The 19368-nt window shown below is 37.5% G+C and overlaps 1 non-coding gene and 1 pseudogene across 1 annotated transcript; one reads left to right on the forward strand and one right to left on the reverse strand.

Moving 5' to 3' along the window:
- Window positions 1–12825: 12825 nt before the first annotated feature.
- LOC148578615 (small nucleolar RNA R71) lies at window positions 12826–12931 on the reverse strand. Its single transcript, XR_015903755.1, has one exon. It is a non-coding gene; the product is annotated as a small nucleolar RNA R71 (small nucleolar RNA).
- On the forward strand, window positions 12927–14630 carry LOC148578616 (uncharacterized; annotated as a pseudogene).
- The last annotated feature ends 4738 nt before the right edge of the window (window positions 14631–19368 follow it).

Here is a 19368-nt window from a genome sequence, read left to right on the forward strand (position 1 = left end):
CATCTTGCTGTGACATTATGACTACCAACTTGAATTCTGTGAGTTCAAAAGTAATAAAGTATCATGATCATAAACAAACAAGGAATTAAAGAAGAACTTAGCATGTGCATAAAAGTATTTGAAGGCTAGAATGATTAACTGTTGCTCAATTGCATTAGATTTTATTTAATTGAAGTTTTCATCTAGGACATTTTATGAAATTTTTGAAATCATGAAAACCTTGAAGAAGCAAGTACAAATTAAGGCAAGAAAAGCAAAAGGGAAAGAATGAGAAAGCTGAAGGCTCTGAGTACCAATGACAATTCAATTGTTAAGTACTTGTGGTATTTATGTATCAGGCAAAAAGCTTGAAAACAAAACACTTAGAGTCAAGGCTAGGCTCAAGTGCAAGAGCACTCCCTCAAAACTCAAGGCTCTGAGCATCAATGATTAGAGAGTAAAGAAAAAAAACAAATGAGCTTAAAGAAGTCCTCTAATTAAATGCTTGTGGTGCTTATGTATCAAGTGGTAATACTTGAAAACAAAGCATTTAGAGTCGTAGCTTTGTTATCAACTCATGGGGCAAAGCACCCAAAAGGAGAAGCTAATAAGAAAATGAAAAGCTTGTTTCAAGGAAGAAATATAAGGAAAAGATTTCATAAAATGAGCTAGATAGAAGCATCAATCATCTACATTTCTATTGTGATTGTAGCATGCATAGAAAACTAGCTAACCATGAACATTAACTTGTTATTCTTCTCACCTTGGTTTGTCAAAATTTACTGCATGATTCTTTTCTTCCTTGGGGACAAGCAAGGTTTAAGTTTGGTGTTGTGATGATATGTCATCATGTCATATTTTTTCTATGCTTTTTCATACAAGAAATTGATGATTAGTGCTTAAATATTGAATGCTTTTGTGCTTAAATGGTATATTTCTTTGATCTTTTGATTTTATAAACTTTGTAGGAAATAAAAAGAAAAAGAAGCAAAAAAGCACAAAATAAGCTAAAAAGGAGAAAAGAGAAATTCTGGGGCACATTTTGGAGCTTGGGCACACTTTGGAGTCTTAGGCCACGCTTTTAAAAGTGTGGCCAATGATTTAAACCAAGGAGCGCTCTTGGCGCGAAAACGCCACGACGCGCACGTGTGCACGACGCTGACGCATCGGGCAAGGATTTTTAAAGAACCACACGTACGCGTGCATGATGCGTACGCGTGGATATGATCAGCGCTCATTTCTAAAGAGAGCGCTACGTTGGCTTAAAGAACGTTTTCGGGCAATTTCAAAATTGGAATTGGAGTTTTGCGACCGACGCGCACGCGTGCATGACGCGCACGCGTCGATGGGATTTAGCTGAAGAAGGACGTGCAAGCGTGGGTTGAGCAGCAGCGTAGCAGTAGCATGTTTGAAAACCCACGCGTACGCGTAGGTGATGCGTACGCGTGGTGTAGCACTCAATTGAAGAATGCTACGCTCGTTTGGTGAACGTTGCAAGGGACGCGCACGCGTCGATGTGCCAGATTACCAAAGCACGCGTGAGCGTGAGGGACGCGTATGCGTGGAAAGCCCCAAAACGCGCAAAGGACGCATATGCGTGGGTGCAAAAGTGTTTCGCTCACTTAATGAACGCTATGCTCTCCTGGAAGCATCACTTCTGCTCAATTTATCTGATTCCAAGCCCAAGTGAAATTCAAAGCAAGCAGAGCCCATTTTCATCACTCAAAGGCACAAGAAATAGTTAGAATAGGAATTTCATTTGAATTGTAATTTGTTTTCAATTTCAATTTTATTTTCATTTTGTAAAGCCTATATAAAGGCATCAGTTTCATTTCATTAGGAGCACGGACAGTAGGAGTAGGAGTAGAATAGAAGGCTCAGGCTGGAGGATTAGAGACTCTAAATATCTCTTGGAGGATTAGAGACTTCAGAGAGTTTAGCATAGTTAATACACTTTTATTTTTCTGCACTATTACATTTCAGTATTCAATTTGGCTTATGCAATTTCAGTTTCTGATAATTCTCTTTTGCAAATTTACTTTCTGCAACTTTACATTTGAGCTTGCCGTGATCTGAATTTACTTTTCATGCAATTTAGTCTTCTGCAATTGTTCTGAGTTCTTATTTACTGCTTTCATTTAATTTTCCAGCACCCAATTCCCTTTACATTTGATGCAATTTACTTTTTTTTCTCTTTAAGTTTCTGCTGATTTACATTCTGCAATTTACAATTCTCTGTAATTTACTTTCTGTTGCTCCAATTTCACCTAATTCACTACTGTCTGCTTGACTAGACTGATCACTCACTAAAGTTGCTTGATCCATCAATCCCTGTGGGATCGACCTCACTTTTTGTGAGTTTTACTACTTGATACGACCCGGTACACTTGCCGGTGAGTTTGTGTGGAATCGTTTTTCCCTCATCACTAATATATTAACTATTTTACTAAGCAAATCTACATTTATATAATATGTAAAAACATATATAATTCAAATATGTCTCATTTTGCTAAAATTGTTTTAAAACAAAATAACATTAGTAAGTACATTGATTAATTTTATAAGTTATATTTCTTCCACAAGTTTAACCAAAAGTTAAAAGTTCTAACATAGATTAGTGTCTCTATGAATCAAAATATTTCTGAGTCCTCAAGGTAGCATGTTGTCACCATTTTAGCACTCCTGTATATAAGAAAGACCGAAAAAAAAATTAGAAACAAGATATAACACTAATTATAATTTTTTCCATTAACTTTTATCCAAAATGTTTAGAAAATTTTTCGCAGAACCCCCCTAAAACTTGGATATTTCCACCGTTTACAATTCCAACAAAAACAACCAATTCACTACTTATTTCTCCGCCAATACACAACCAAATTTATCAAACCAAATAATAAGACATTTGTCATTTCTCAATCATGACACAAGTAAAATGTGATAAACAGATCTATATACAAATTAAACTATACTAATAATATATGAATCATCTAGAAATATGTATTAAAACCTTAAGCAATTTTAGGAGTACCTTTAATTGTCTAGTTTCTTTCATTGTCAAAGCGCATTATGAAAGAGTTCACAACGCCTTGTTGAGATTCCAGTTGAGCTTTTACTCGGACCAGGGGATGCCGGGGCTGGGGCAGGGGCTGCCGAGACTGAAGCAGGGGCACCTAGGGCTAGAGCAGGGGGCTGGTGTTGTAAAACTAGATGCAGTAGCCCTTGTCAACCTTCGTGAGGCCATTATGTTACGTAATCTACAATAAAACTCACAGAGATAATATTAAAGAAATGAAATAATAAAATATCTACATCATTTAATACACAATTACACAAAGAAAATCACATCAAAATCTGTTTTAGAAATCACTAAGCTTAGTATCTTTCAATTTACATAACTTTTATTACAAAACTTCAATTAAACTAAATTTTAGTTTGGAGACTCCTAACTTATTTAGTAACAAGTGTGTCTTGGTTGCAACTCAATCGCTATTCAATTCCAAGAGTTGCAAGCATTGAAAGTTGATGCAAACTTTGCTGAAAACTTATTCTTTCCAGCTTTGATCACCAATTTTAAAAAATTCACAACTCCCAATATTTAACTTTTAAAATTATAAAATTTTAGAGCAATAAACCAAGTTAATCGAATTTTAAAACAAAATTAGTTTTTCTCCAAAACTCAGCTCGGAGGAGTCGCAAGAAGACAAATAAGTTGCTGCCCTGCTTGAACTTTTCTGCTCCAGGACAGATTTATCGACCTAACTTTAAAAATTCTCTATAAATTGTACATTTAACGAAAATGTCTCAAAATTTCCAGTCCAGTTTCCTATATTCTCAAGTTTAATTCAAACTTAGTCCCATGCAATTTCGATCATCACAGAATTAGTTATAACTTTTCAAAGTTTCTGACTTCGTTTAAAAGAAATGTAGAAAATCAGATTTCATAATTTAACTTTGAAAAATCATAACTAATTCTCTAATTAATACGAAAACTTTTAAATATGAATCTTAGCAACCATACTCATTGTAATTCATTTAACTTTTAATCTCATATTATTTCGATCACTATCGAATTGCTGGTCTGCTTTTCAAAATTGCCGTTTATCTTAAAAACCATATTTTCAACAAAAAGTTTAGCATTTCAAGATTCAACTTTCAGTACCTCTCAAAATTAAATCTCAAAATAATCACCAACCAATTCCACCACCATTACAATATATTTAATAACCAACTCAACAGTAATCAACCAATATAATCCATCAAATCTAGTATTCACAATAATTATTTGTCAAACAATTCACAATCCACATAATCAATCAATAACACTGAATCAACAATTCCAATCACATTTCACAGTCATAATTCAACATCCATATAATCAATTAATTACTCATGATAATTAAACCTATTTGCAGTTATTCAATAAACTTTATGGGCATTCTAAAATTAAAATCATTTAAGTTAAAGCCCCTACTTCGATATCGCAATCGCATAATTTAACATAACAACTCCCTTCTCTTTTAGTTTCATGGCAGTAGTGGCAACTTCCACGCAACCAGAATGGCAGAAGCATAGTCTTCATAGCAGTGACCGGGGTTGTAGCAAAATAGAGGATTCAGATTGGATGGAAATTAAGAGCAATCACACAGCCTAGAATCAAAGTAGCAGTCTCAGACTCATCACGACAGCTCCAGCATTGGCTCTCGGCAGTAGAAGGTCGGCGGCACATTCTCTAGTGGCAATCGACAACGGCAGTAGCTTCAAAGGGGACAGAATCGCAAACCCTAATAATCAGAACGAAAACTAAAAGCAAGAACAGAACAAAAACCAAAAACAAAACAGAACGGAAACCAAGAGCAAGAATGCTTGCCTCAGTTCATCTTCACAGTGGTGGCGAGCTTCCACGGCGGCGGCGAGGAGAACACCCACCAACGTGTCCTTCGACTCCCCCCTCTCTTTTGGCCAGTCGCGGATCTTCCCTTCTCTCTCCCCTCTGCGTGCGACGGCGATGGCTACGACGATGGTGACGAGCCCTAGCGACGGCAGCGATGAAGCACGACGACAACAGCCCTAGGTGACGATGATGGAGATGGCTTCGTGCAGCTCCAATGGTGACGACAGCTTTGGGCAGCAACCCCGTTCGCGAGCTCTCCCTCTCACCCACACGACGGCAGTGGCGGCGACAGTGGCACCCTTCCCGGCGCCATCCCTTCTCTCTCTTCTCCTTCCTCTTCTTCTCTGATTCCCTCTTTTTTCCTTCTGTGGGTTTTCCGTTTCCTTTCTTTCCCCTGGTTTAGGGATTTAGGGTAATAGATTTAGGAATTTAGTAAAATTAGGGTTTTATTTAGTAATTTTAGAGTTAAGGTAAAATATATACAAGTAATATAATAATTGTATAAAATATTTGAAATAGAATGACAATTTAGGGTTCAAATATAATATTGTAAAAATTAATTTCGGAACACATAATTTTATTAATTTATCAATGTTCAAATAATTATTTCTAATTTAAATCATAAAATGAATATTCTAGTCATTTTATGAAACACAGGTTAAACCTGAAATATCTATTGCCTAAATTAAATTATATGACATTTTATTATTTTTCTATTACCAAAATTTTAATTTTAATTTGTATAAAATAATTAATTATAATAAAAATTGTACATAACTATTAATTGTCTTAAACTTAAAATATTTATAAAAGTGTGATATCTCATTTTTAAATAACTGTTTTAGATATATTCTCTTTTATTTCTATCTATGAAATAAATAATGTCTAAAATAAAATTCAAAATTTAGAAAATTCAAATCCATTTTGTTAATCTTAAAAATCTGATTATTAATAAAAATTATATATTAATTTTTTAAAAGAATATAAAATAATATTTATCATTTTTAAAACTTAATGAATACAAACAGTACGTAAAAAATTTTATTTTTTGAAACAAAATAAAATTATTTTAAAATATATATATATATATAATTTTTTTTACTCTTAAAGTGTTTAATATTTTGAAAAAAAAATTGTTATAAAATATACTTATATTTTGTGACAAACAAATAACTTTTTATAAATAATATTAAATTTTGTGATAAATTATTTTTTTGTTACAAAACAATTGGAGTTTTTGAAACAAAAAAATATTTTGTTACAAAACAATTAGAGTTTTTGAAACAAACACATATTTTGTTACAAAATATTTCAAATTTTTGCAATTACTTTTTTTTGCTACAAAATATTATAATAGTTTGTAATAAAACACCATCTTGTTACAAAAACTAATGTAATTTGTAACAAAAAAAATTAGGTTGTTACAAAATATTATCATGTTGTTGTTACAAAACATTATTCTTTTGTAACAATTACCAATTATTATTACAAAAAACTTATTTTTTGTAACAATTTTAAATTTGATACAAATTTTTTGTTACAAATGTTTCATTTTCTTGTAGTGCTATATCCTGAAGCTAAGTCAACCAAGGCATCAATGCTGGGAAGAAGATATGGATCTTTGGGACAAGCTTTATTGAGGTCGGTATAATCAACACACATTCTCTATTTTTTGTTTTGTTTCTTCACCAGGACTACATTAGCTAACCACAAAGGATATTTTACTTCCTTTACAAGCCCAACATCTAATAAGGCTTGTACTTGTTCTTCTACGACTTGTTCTCTTTTAGGCCCGAGCTTTTATCGCTTCTGTTGAACAGGACATGAACCCGGGTAGACAGCGAGCTTATGATACATGAGGTTAGGGTTTATCCCGGGCATGTCGAGGCTTTCTAAGCCAAGAGGTCGGAGTTTTGTTGTAAGAGATTAATGAGGTCTGCTTTTAACTCTTTCCCGATGTTGGCTCTGAATCTTGTTGTTTTCTCTTCCTGGTCTTCGATTTGTACCTCTTCAATTTTTTTTGCCAGGTTGTGGTCGTAGCTCTTCTCGTGCTTGGACACTACCAAGCTCAAAAGTATTGACTTCTTTACCTTTTATGCTTTTTCATAGATTCAGGCTTTCATTATAGCTTTTTTGTGCCAACCTCTGATCTCCTCTTATGGTGGTAATTCCCTCTGAAGTCGAAAATTTCATGCAGAGATGAGGAGTGGAAGCAACTGCAACTAGTCGGTTCAAAGTTGTCCGACCTATCAGTACATTGTAGGCTGATGCTACGTCGACCACAATGTAGTCTATACTCAAAGTTCTGGACTTTTACTTCTTACCAAAAGTGGTATGTAAGGAGATGAAGCTGAGGGGTTGAATGGATGTGTCTCCTAACCCAAAAAGATTGTCAGTATAGGCTATTAGTTCTTTCTCTTCTAGTCCAAGCTTGTCAAAAGTAGGCTTGAATAAGATGTCGGGCAAGCTCCCTTGATCTATCAGAGTTCTGTGGAGATTTGCATTAGCGAATATCACTGTAATCACAACAGGATCGTCATGCCCTGGGTTATTCTTTGGGCATCTTCTTTGGTGAATGAGATTGTGGGTAAGTCGGGAACTTTACTTTCTTCACCAACTTGGTAGACTTCTTTTGGATGTCTTTTGCGAGGAGACTTGGTTACCCCTCCTCCTGCAAATCCTCTAGCTATCATGTGGATTTGCCTATCAGGGGGTCTATGGTAGCCGATCTCGTCCTCCCTTATTTTCATCACCTCTCTTCCTTTTTTCCAGATCATCCAAACTTTCGGCAAGGTATCTTTCTAATCGACATTATCTAGTCAGTTTCTCTATCACATTTTTCAGATCATAGCAATCATTGGTGGAATGCCTATATACTTTATGATACTCGCAATATTTTGTCCAACTTTCGACTTTCTTATGCTTAATAGGATAAGAAGGTGGAAGTTTTCTAGTGTGGCAAATTTTTCTGTAGATGTCGACTAGAGAAACTCGGAGCAGGGTGAAGTTATGATATCTTCGAGACTTCTCTGAGCTGTATTCCTCTTTTTTCTTCGCTTCCTTATCTTTGTCCTGAACTTGAAGGGAGGGTTTGGCCTTGGAACTGGTTCTCTAAGTCAAAAATTCTCCTCCATATTAATGTATTTCTCCACCCGTTCTTGTACTTCATACAAAGAGGTCAGATGTCACTTGGATATAGATTGAGAAAATGACTTTTCTCTAAAACCATTAACCAACCCCATTATTACTGCTTCTGTGGGTAAATTTTAGATCTCCAAACAGGCTTTGTTGAATCACTTCATGTAAAATCAGAGAGTTTCTCCGACTTCTTGTTTGACCCCCAGTAGGCTAGGAGCATGTTTGACTTTATCTTTATAGATCGAAAAGTGGGTGAGAAAATTTCTTGCTAGATCGTCGAAACAAGTTATTATCCTAGGTGGTAGACTATCAAACCACTTCATCGTCGCTTTCGTTAATGTCGTTGGGAAAGATTTGCAGCGAGTTGCATTGGACACGTCAGCCAGGTACATTCGACTTTTAAAATTGCTAAGGTGGTGTCTTGGGTTGGTCGTTTCGTCATAGAGATTCATGTTAGGACTTTTGAATTTCCTATAGGAACCCTAGCTCGCATGATCTCTTCAATAAACGGATCATCTCCTCCAAGAAAACTTTCCTCCTGATCCACCCAATTACTCCGACTTCGAAGGTCGGCCTCTACTAGTTGTGAGAGCTTTTTTTCTAACTCTCTTCGTTGTCGTACCTCTTTTCGTAAATCTCTTTCCGCCTCTCTTTGTCGCTCAATCTTTTGCTCAAGTTGCTATAATCGGCCATGGTGGCTGTGTACAAGTCTCATGATCTCTGTTGGATGAGGGGGCTCCTCATCCTCGGGTGGATGAACTTCAGAATGGATTCGCCATGGTAGAGGATTTCCCGATGTACCCTCTTCGTGGGGCCACTCATTCTTTCATGTTGTGGAGATATCACGAGTGCTCGGTCATCGTTATGAGGTTCTGGTTTTGACTCAAACGCCATGTGACCGTCCTTGAATTGATTGTCTGCCATGATTAGGTATAAACTTCCAGGTCCCCGACAACGGCGGTAATGTTCCGAGAGTTACCTGAAACTGGGTTATATTTGGGCCTAGACGTGAGATCTAGGCTCTTTTTATGGCAACGTCCGACTTGAACTGGTGTCGAAGTACCGTCGTCCGAGTTCCTCGTGAGGAGGTGGAGGTAGTATCTGCAAGTGACTCCGATACTTAAGTTAATAAGGGTTCAAAGCAGGTTTTTTTGTAGACTGGGTCCTGAATATACTTGAGTATGTCAGTGTATTTATAGTGGAAAAGATAACCACTGATGAGCGGATAATTTATATGCTTTTTGGCATTATTTTTAGTATGTTTTTAGTATATTTTAGTTAGTTTTTATTATGTTTTTATTAGTTTTTAAATAAAAATCACATTTCTGAACTTTACTATGAGTTTGTGTGTTTTTTCTATGATTTCAAGTATTTTCTGGCTGAAATTGAGGGACCTGAGCAAAAATCTGATTCAGAGACTGAAAAAGGACTGCAGATGCTGTTGGATTCTGACCTCCCTGCACTCGAAGTGGATTTTCTGGAGCTACAAAAGCCCAATTGGCGCGCTCTCAATTGCGTTAGAAAGTAGACATCCTGGGATTTTCAGCAATATATAATAGTCCATACTTTGCTCAAGGTTTGATGGCCCAAACCGGCATTCCAAGTCAGCTTAAGAATTCTGGTGTCAAAACACCAGAATTGGCACAAAAGCTGGAGTTAAACGCCCAAACTGGCACAAAAGCTGGCGTTTAACTTCAAGAAAAGTCTCTACACATGGAAGTTTCAATGCTCAGTCTAAGCACACACCAAGTGGGCCCGGAAGAAGATTTCTGCATTAATTACCTATTTTTGTAAACCCTAGGCTACTAGTTCTCTATAAATAGGACCTTTTGCTATTGTATTTTAATCTTTTGATCATCTTGGAATCATGTTTTGATGATTGAACCCTCTTTGGGAGGCTGGCCATTCGGCCATCCCTAGACCTTTTGTTCTTATGTATTTTCAATGGTGGAGTTTCTACACACCATAGATTAAGGTGTGGAGCTCTGCTGTTCTTCATGAATTAATACAAAGTACTATTGTTTTTCTATTCAACTCAAGTCTATTTCTTCTCCAAGATATTCATTCGCACCCAAGAACATGATGAATGTGATGATTATGTGACACTCATCAACATTCTCACCTATGAACGCGTGACTGACAACCACTTCCGTTCTACATGCAAACAAGCTTGAATGTGTATCTCTTGGGTTTCTAATCTAAGATTGGAACCTTCGTGGTATAGGCTAGAATTATTGGCGGCCATTCTTGAGATCCGGAATGTCTAAACCTTGTCTGTGGTATTCTGAGTAGGATCTGGGAAGGGATGACTGTGACGAGCTTCAAACTTGCGATTGTTGGGTGTGTGACAGACGCAAAAGGATCAATGGATCCTATTCCAACATGATCGAGAACCGACAGATGATTAGCCGTGCGGTGACAGCGTGCGTAGAACATTTTCACTGCGAGGACGGGAAGTAGCCATTGACAATGGTGATGCCCAACATAAAGCTTGCCATGGAAAGGAGTATGAATGATTGGAAGAAGGCAATAGCAAAGCAGAGGTTCAGGAGGAACAAAGCATCTTCATACGCTTATCTGAAATTCCTACCAATGAATTACATAAGTATCTCTATCACTATCTTTATTTTATGTTTTATTTATCTTTAATTATCAATCCTCCATAACCATTTGAATCTGCCTGACTGAGATTTACAAGATGACCATAGCTTGCTTCAAGCCGACAGTCTCCGTGGGATCGACCCTTACTCACGTAAGGTTTATTACTTGGACGACCCAGTGCACTTGCTAGTTAGTTGTGCGGAATTGTGACAAAGTGTGATTCACATTTGAGATCTCCAATTCTTTGGCGCCATTGTTGATGATCACAATTTCGTGCACCAAGTTTTTGGCGCCGTTGTCGGAGATTGTTCGAGTTTGGACAACTGACGGTTCATCTTGTTGCTTAGATTAGGTACTTTTCTTTTTATTTTTTAGAATTTTTAAGAATGGATTCTAGAGTTTCAAGGTGATGTTCTTATCATCACAAAAGCTGATTGATTCTCATCAATTTAGCTGCTGAAGCTTGGCCAGTCATGTCTAATCTTTTTAGATTGAAGCTTTAGACTAACATTGCATGATTCCTGGAATTCTTATTAAAAGTTTTGAATCTCTTTATTCTCTTTTCCATATGATTTTTGAAAAATCACAAAAAAATTTATAAAATCATAAAATCAAAAATATTTTTATGTCTTTGTTTGAGTCTAGTGTCTAATTTTTAAGTTTGGTGTCTTGCATGCATTGTTTATTTGATCTTAGTTGCATTTTTATTGTTTCTCATCATTAAAATTCAAAAATATTTTCAAAATTGTGTCTTTTCAAGTCAATAATACAGAGAATTAAAGATTCAGAACATTCAGCAGAGGAATTAAACAGAAAAAGCTGGGAATTCAAAAACGCCCAGTGAAGAAGGAAAACTGGCGTTTAAACGCCAGCCAGGTACCCTGGCTGAGCGTTTAACGCCCAAAAAGGTAGCATTTTGGGCGTTAAACGCCAGAATGAATGCCATTCTGGGCGTTTAACGCCAGGATGACACTAGAGGGAAGATTTTGTTTTTAATCCAAATTTTTTTCAAATCTTCATAATTTTTCAAAATCAAATCTTTTTCAAATCATATCTTTTCAACCATATCTTTTCAAAATCAATTTCTTTCCATTTTTTTATTTTTATTTTTTTACTATTTTCGAAAATCCTTGCTACAATTAGTAATTTAATTCAAAATTTTCAAGTTGTTACTTGCCTATTAAGAAATGATCAAATTTTAAATTTTAGAATCATATCTTTTAATTTCTTGTTAGTCAAGTAATCAACTTTAATTTTAAAACTTTCTCTTTTTAATTTGATTTTCAATCATATCTTCTCAATCATATCTTTTCAATCACATCTTTTTCAAAATTAATTTTCAATCATATCTTTTTTATTTCTAATTTCAAAATCTTTTCAAAAATCACTTAATTTCTTTCCCAATCTTAGTTTTCAAAAATCATCAATCAAATTTTCAAAATTTCTTTTAATTATTTCAAAATCTTTTACTTTAATTTCGAAAATTCTTCCCCTCTTCTCACATCCTTCTATTTATGGACTAACACTCCTCCACTATCAACAATTCGAACTCTATCCCTCTTGATAAGTTCGAATTCTTCTCTTTCTACTTCCTCCTTCTATTTTTCTTTTCCTCTGACACCTCAAGGAATCTCTATACTATGACATAGAGGATTCCATACTTTCTTCTTCTCTCTTTCATATGAGCAGGAGTAAGGACAAAGACATTCTGATTGAGGCTGATCCTAAACTCGAAAGGACCTTGAAGAGAAAGCTAAGAGAAGCTAAAGTATAACTCTCTGTAGAGGACCTAACAGAGCTTTTCAAACAAGAAGAAGCCATGGCAGCCGAAAACACCAATAATGCAAGGAAGGTGCTTGGTGACTTTACTGCACCTACTCCTGACTTCTATGGGAGAAGCATCTCTATCCCTGCCATTGGAGCAAACAATTTTGAGCTTAAGCCTCAATTAGTTTCTCTAATGCAACATAATTGCAAGTTTCATGGACTTCCATTGGAAGATCCTCATCAGTTCTTAGCTGAATTCTGGCAAATCTGTGACACTGTCAAGACTAATGGGGTTGATTCTGAGGTCTACAGACTTATGCTCTTCCCCTTTGCTGTAAGAGACAGAGCTAGGACATGGTTGGACTCACAACCTAAAGAAAGCCTGAACTCTTGGGAAAAGCTAGTTAATGCCTTCTTGGCAAAGTTTTTTTCACCTCAAAAATTGAGCTAGCTTAGAGTGGAAGTCCAAACCTTCAGACAGAAGGAAGGTGAATCCCTCTATGAAGCATGGGAAAGTTACAAGTAATTGATCAGAAGGTGTCCTTCTGACATGCTTTCAGAATGGAGCATCATAGGTATCTTCTATGATAGTCTGTCTAAACTGTCCAAGATGTCATTGGACAGCTCTGCTGGAGGATCTCTTCATCTGAAGAAGACGTCTGTAGAAGCTCAGAAACTCATTGAAATGGTTGCAAATAACCAATTCATGTACACTTCTGAAAGGAACCCTGTGAATAATGGGATAAGTCAGAAGAAAGGAGTTCTTGAGATTGACACTCTGAATGCCATACTGGCTCAGAATAAAATATTGACTCAACAAGTCAATATAATTTTTTAGAGTCTGTCTGGAATGCAAGCAGCAACAGGCAGTACCAAAGAAGCTTCATCTGAAGAAGAATCTTATGATCCTGAGAACCCAGTAATGAAAGAGGTGAATTACATGGGAGAATCCTATAGAAACACCTATAACCCTTCATGGAGAAATCATCCAAACCTCTCATGGAAGGATCAACAGAGGCCTCAACAAGGCTTCAACAACAATAATGGTGGAAGAAATAGGTTTAGCAATGGCAAACCTTTTCCATCATATTCTCAGCAACAGACAGAGAATTCTAAGCAAAGCCATTCTGAATTAGCAACTGTAGTCTCTGATCTAATTAAAACCACTCAAAGTTTCATGACTAAAACAAGGTCCTCCATTAGAAATTTGGAGGCACAAGTAGGTCAGCTGAGTGAGAAAGTTACTGAACTCCCTCCTAGTACTCTCCCAAGCAATACAGAAGAGAATCCAAAGAGAGAGTGCAAGGACATAAACACGTCTCACATGGCCGAACCTGGAGAGGAGGAAGAGGCAATGATCTCCACTAAGGAAGACCTCAATGGACATCCACTGGCCTCCATGGAATTCCCTGATGAGAAACCATGGGAATCTGAGGCTCACACAGAGACCATAGAGAGTCCATTGAATTTACTCCTGCCATTCATGAGCTCTGATGAGTATTCTTCCTCTGAAGAGGATGAAGATGTTACTGAAGAGCAAGTTGCTAAGTACCTTGGAGCAATCATGAAGCTAAACGCCAAGTTATTTGGTAATGAGACTTGGGAGAATGAACCTCCATTACTCACTAAAGAACTGGATGACTTGACTAGGCAGAAACTACCTCTGAAGAGACAAGATCCTGAGAAGTTCTCAATACCTTGTACCATAGGCACCATGACCTTTGAGAAGGCTCTGTGTGACCTAGGGTCAAGTATAAACCTCATGCCTCTCTCTATAATGGAGAAGCTAGGGATCATTGAGGTACAAGCTGCAAGAATCTCACTGGAGATGGCAGACAATTCAAAGAAACAGGCTTATGGACTTGTAGAGGATGTCTTGGTAAAGGTTGAAGACCACTACATCCCTGTTGATTGCATAATCCTAGAGATTGGGAAGTGTGTGGATGAATCCATCACCCTTGGCAGACCCTTCCTAGCCACAGCAAAAGCTGTGATTGATGTTGACAGAGGAGAATTGATCATTCAAGTGAATGAAGACTCCCTTGTGTTTAAAGCTCAAGGATATCCCTCTGTAACCATAAAGAGGAAGCATGAAGAGCTTCTCTCAATACAGAGTTAAACAGAGCCCCCACAGTCAAACTCTAAGTTTGGTGTTGGGAGGCCATAACCAAACTTTAAGTTTCGTGTTGAACCCCCACATTCAAACTCTAAGTTTGGTGTTGGGAGGTTCCAACATTGCTCTGAACATCTGTGAGGCTCCATGAGAGCCCACTGTCAAGCTATTGACATTAAAGAAGCGCTTGTTGGGAGGCAACTCAATCTTTAATTATCTATGTTAAATTTCTCTTTTCTTTTGTTATTTTATGTTTTCCGTAGGTTGATGATCATGTGAAGTCACAAAAACAAATGAAAAAGCAAAAACAGAAGAAAAAATAGTATAAAAAATAGAACACCCTAGAATAGAAACTTACTGGCGTTTAAACGCCAGTAAGAGTAGCAGAATGGGCGTTAAACGCCTAGTCTGGCACCATTTTGGGCATTTAACGCCAGAAATGGGCACCAGACTGGCGTTTAACGCCAGGAATGGGCAAGAAGCTGGTGTTAAACGCCAGAAATGGGCAGCAACCTGGCGTTTAATGCCAGGATTGGCAGAAAGGGGCATTTTTGCACGCCACTTGGTGCAGGGATGAGATATCCTTGACACCTCAGGATATGTGGACCCCACAGGATCCCCACCCACCCCACCTCTCTCTCTCTCTTCTTCACCCATTCACCAATCACCTCAATACCTCTTCCCCAAACATCCCTCACCTATCAAATCCCACCATTCTCTTCACCACTCACATCCATCCTTCATAAAACCCCACCTACCTCACCATTCAAATTCAAACCACTTTCCCTCCCAAACCCACCCATAATGGCCGAACCATACCCCCCTCCCCACTCCTATATAAGTCCATCTTCACTCCTTCATTTTCACACAACATACACACTACTTCTCCCCCTTGGCCGAAACACTAAGCCCCCTCCATCTCCTATATTTCTTCTTTTTCTACTCTCTTCTTTCTTCTTTTGCTCGAGGATGAGCAACCTTCTAAGTTTGGTGTGGTAAAAGCTAAAGCTTTTTTGTTTTTTCATAACCATTAATGGCACCAAAGGCCGGAAAAACCTCTAGAAAGAGAAAAGGGAAGGCAAAAACTTCCACCTCCGAGTCATGGGAGATGGAGAGATTCCTCTCAAGGGTGCATCAAGACCACTTCTATGAAGTTGTGGCCAAGAAGAAAGTGATCTCCGAGGTCCCTTTCAAGCTCAAAAAGGGTGAATATCCGGAGATCTGACATGAGATTTGAAGAAGAGGTTGGAAAGTTCTCACCAACCCCATTCAACAAGTCAGAATCTTAATGGTTCAAGAGTTCTATGCCAATGCATGGATCACCAAGAACCATGATCAAAGTGTGAACCCGGACCCCAAGAATTGGCTTACAATTGTCCGAGAAAAATACTTAGATTTCAGTCTGGAAAATGTAAGGTTGGCATTCAACTTGCCCAAGATGCAAGGAGATGCACACCCATACACTAGAAGGGTCAATTTTGATCAAAGGTTGGACTAAGTCCTCATGGACATCTGTGAAGAGGGCGCCCAATGGAAAAGAGTTGCAAGAGGGAAGCCGGTTCAACTAAGAAGGCATGACCTCAAGCCCGTGGCTAGGGGATGGTTGGAGTTCATCCAACGCTCATCATTCCCACTAGCAACCGATCTGAAGTTACTATAGACCGAGCCATCATGATCCATAGCATCATGATTGGAGAGGAAGTAGAAGTTCATGAGGTTATATCCCAAGAAATCTACAAGGTGGCGGATAAGTCTTCTACTTTGGCAAGGTTAGCCTTCCCTCACCTCATTTGTCACCTTTGCAATTTAGTTGGAATTGACATAGAGGAAGACATTCTCATTGATGAGGACAAGCCCATCACTAAGAAAAGGATGGAGCAAACAAGAGATCCCACTCATGGCCAAGAGCATGAGGGAATTCCTTATCATGAAATCCCTGAGATGCCTCAAAGGATGCATTTTCCTCCACAAAATTATTGGGAGCAAATCAACACCTCCCTAGGAGAATTAAGTTCCAACATGGGACAACTAAGGGTGGAGCACCAAGAGCATTCCATCCTTCTCCATGAAATTAGAGAAGACCAAAGAACCATGAGAGAGGAGCAACAAAGGTAAGGAAGAGACATTGAGGAGCTCAAGCACTCCATAAGATCTTCAAGAGGAAGAACAAGCCGCCATCACTAAGGTGGAACCGTTCTTTAATCTCCTTGTTCTTTATTTTCTGTTTTTCGAAAATTATGCTTTATGTTTATTTATGTTTGTGTCTTTATTACATGATCATTAGTGTCTTAGTATCTATGCCTTAAAGCTATAAAAATGAATCCATCACCTTTCTTAAATGAAAAATGCTTTTAATTGAAAAAGAAAAAGAAGTACATGAATTTCAAATTTTAAAACAGTTTAGTTATTTTGATGTGGTGGCAATACTATTATTTTTCTGAATGAATGCTTGAACAGTGCATATTTTTTTTGAATTTGTTGATTCATGAATGTTAAAATTATTGGCTCTTGAAAGAATGATGGAAAAGGAGAAATGTTATTTGATAATCTGAAAAATCATAAAATTGATTCTTGAAGCAAGAAAAAGCAGTGAAAAACTTGCAATATATATATATGCAAAAAAAAAAGAGAAAAAAAAAGAGAAAAAGAAAGAAAAGCAAGCAGAAAAAGCCAGTAACCCTTTAAACCAAAAGGTAAGGGAAAAATAAAAAGGATCCAAGGCTTTGAGCATCAGTGGATAGGAGGGCCCACAGGAATAAAATCCTGGCCTAAGCGGCTAAACCAAGTTGTCCCTAACCATGTGCTTGCGGCGTGAAGGTGTCAAGTAAAAACTTGAGACTGAGCGGTTAAAGTTGTTGTCCAAAAATAAAAAGAGTGTGCTTAAGAGCTCTGGACACCTCTAATTGGGGACTCTAGCAAAGCTGAGTCACAATCTGAAAAGGTTCACCCAGTTATGTGTTTGTGGCATTTATGTATCCGGTGGTAATACTGAAAACAAAATGCTTTGGGTCACGGCCAAGACTCATAAAGTAGCTGTGTTCAAGAATCAACATACTTAACTAGGAGAATCAATAACACTATCTGGATTCTGAGTTCCTATAGAAGCCAATCATTCTGAACTTCAAAGGATAAAGTGAGATGCCAAAACTGTTCAGAAGCAAAAAGCTAAAAGCCCCGCTCATCTAGTTAATACTGATCTTCATAGATGTTTTTGGAATTCATTGTATATTCTACTCTATTTATCCTATTTGATTTTCAGTTTCTTGGGGACAATGCAAGCAACAATTTAAGTTTGGTGTTGTGATGAGCGGATAATTTATACGCTTTTTGGCATTATTTTTAGTATGTTTTTAGTATATTTTAGTTAGTTTTTATTATATTTTTATTAGTTTTTAAATAAAAATCACATTTCTGGACTTTAATATGAGTTTGTGTGTTTTCTGTGATTTCAGGTATTTTCTGGCTGAAATTGAGGGATCTGAGCAAAAATCTGATTCAGAGGCTGAAAAAGGACTGCAGATGCTGTTGGATTCTAACCTCCCTACACTCGAAGTGGATTTTATGGAGCTACAGAAGCCCAATTGGCGTGCTCTCAATTGCGTTGAAAAGTAAACATTCTGGGCTTTCCATCAATATATAATAGTCCATACTTTTCCCAAGATTTGATGGTCCAAACCGGCATTCCAAGTCAGCTTAAGAATTCTGGCGTCAAAACGCCAGAACTGGCACAAAAGCTGGAGTTAAACGCCCAAACTGGCACAAAAGCCGACGTTTAACTCCAAGAAAAGTCTCTACATATGAAAGTTTTAATGCTCAGCCCAAGTACACACCAAGTGGGCCCGAAAAAAGATTTCTGCATTAATTACCTATTTCTGTAAATCCTAGGCTACTAGTTCTCTATAAATAGGACATTTTGCTATTGTATTTTAATCTTTTGATCATCTTGGAATCATGTTTTGATGATTGAACCCTCTTTGGGAGGCTGGCCATTCGGCCATACCTAGACTTTTTGTTCTTATATATTTTCAACGGTGGAGTTTCTACACACTATAGATTAAGGTGTGGAGCTCTGCTGTTCTTCATGAATTAATACAAAGTACTATTGTTTTTCTATTCAACTCAAGTCTATTTCTTCTCCAAGATATTCATTCGCACCCAAGAACATGATGAATGTGATGATTATGTGACACTCATCACCATTCTCACCTATGAACGTGTGACTGACAACCACTTCCGTTCTACATACAAAGAAGCTTGAATGTGTATCTCTTGGGTTTCTAATCTAAGATTGGAACCTTCGTGGTATAGGCTAGAATTATTGGTGGCCATTCTTGAGATCCGGAACGTCTAAACCTTGTCTATGGTATTCTAAGTAGGATCTGGGAAGGAATGACTGTGACGAGCTTCAAACTCGCGATTGTTGGGTGTGTGACAGACGCAAAAGGATCAATGGATCCTATTCCAACATGATCGAGAACCGACAGATGATTAGCCGTGCGGTGACAGCGTGCGTAGAACATTTTCACTGAGAGGACAGGAAGTAGCCATTGACAACGGTTATGCCCAACATAAAGCTTGCCATGGAAAGGAGTATGAATGATTGGAAGAAGGCAATAGGAAAGCAGAGGTTCAGGAGGAACAAAGCATCTTCATACACTTATCTGAAATTCCTACCAATGAATTACATAAGTATCTCTATCACTATCTTTATTTTATGTTTTATTTATCTTTAATTATCAATCCTCCATAACCATTTGAATCTGCCTGACTGAGATTTACAAGATGACCATAGCTTGCTTTAAGCCGACAGTCTCCGTGGGATCGACCTTTACTCACGTAAGGTTTATTACTTGGACGACCCAGTGCACTTGCTGGTTAG

Source organism: Arachis ipaensis, chromosome B1 (genome assembly GCF_059453495.1).
Source record: "Arachis ipaensis isolate K30076 ecotype BB chromosome B1, ASM5945349v1, whole genome shotgun sequence".
NCBI lineage: Eukaryota > Viridiplantae > Streptophyta > Magnoliopsida > Fabales > Fabaceae > Arachis > Arachis ipaensis.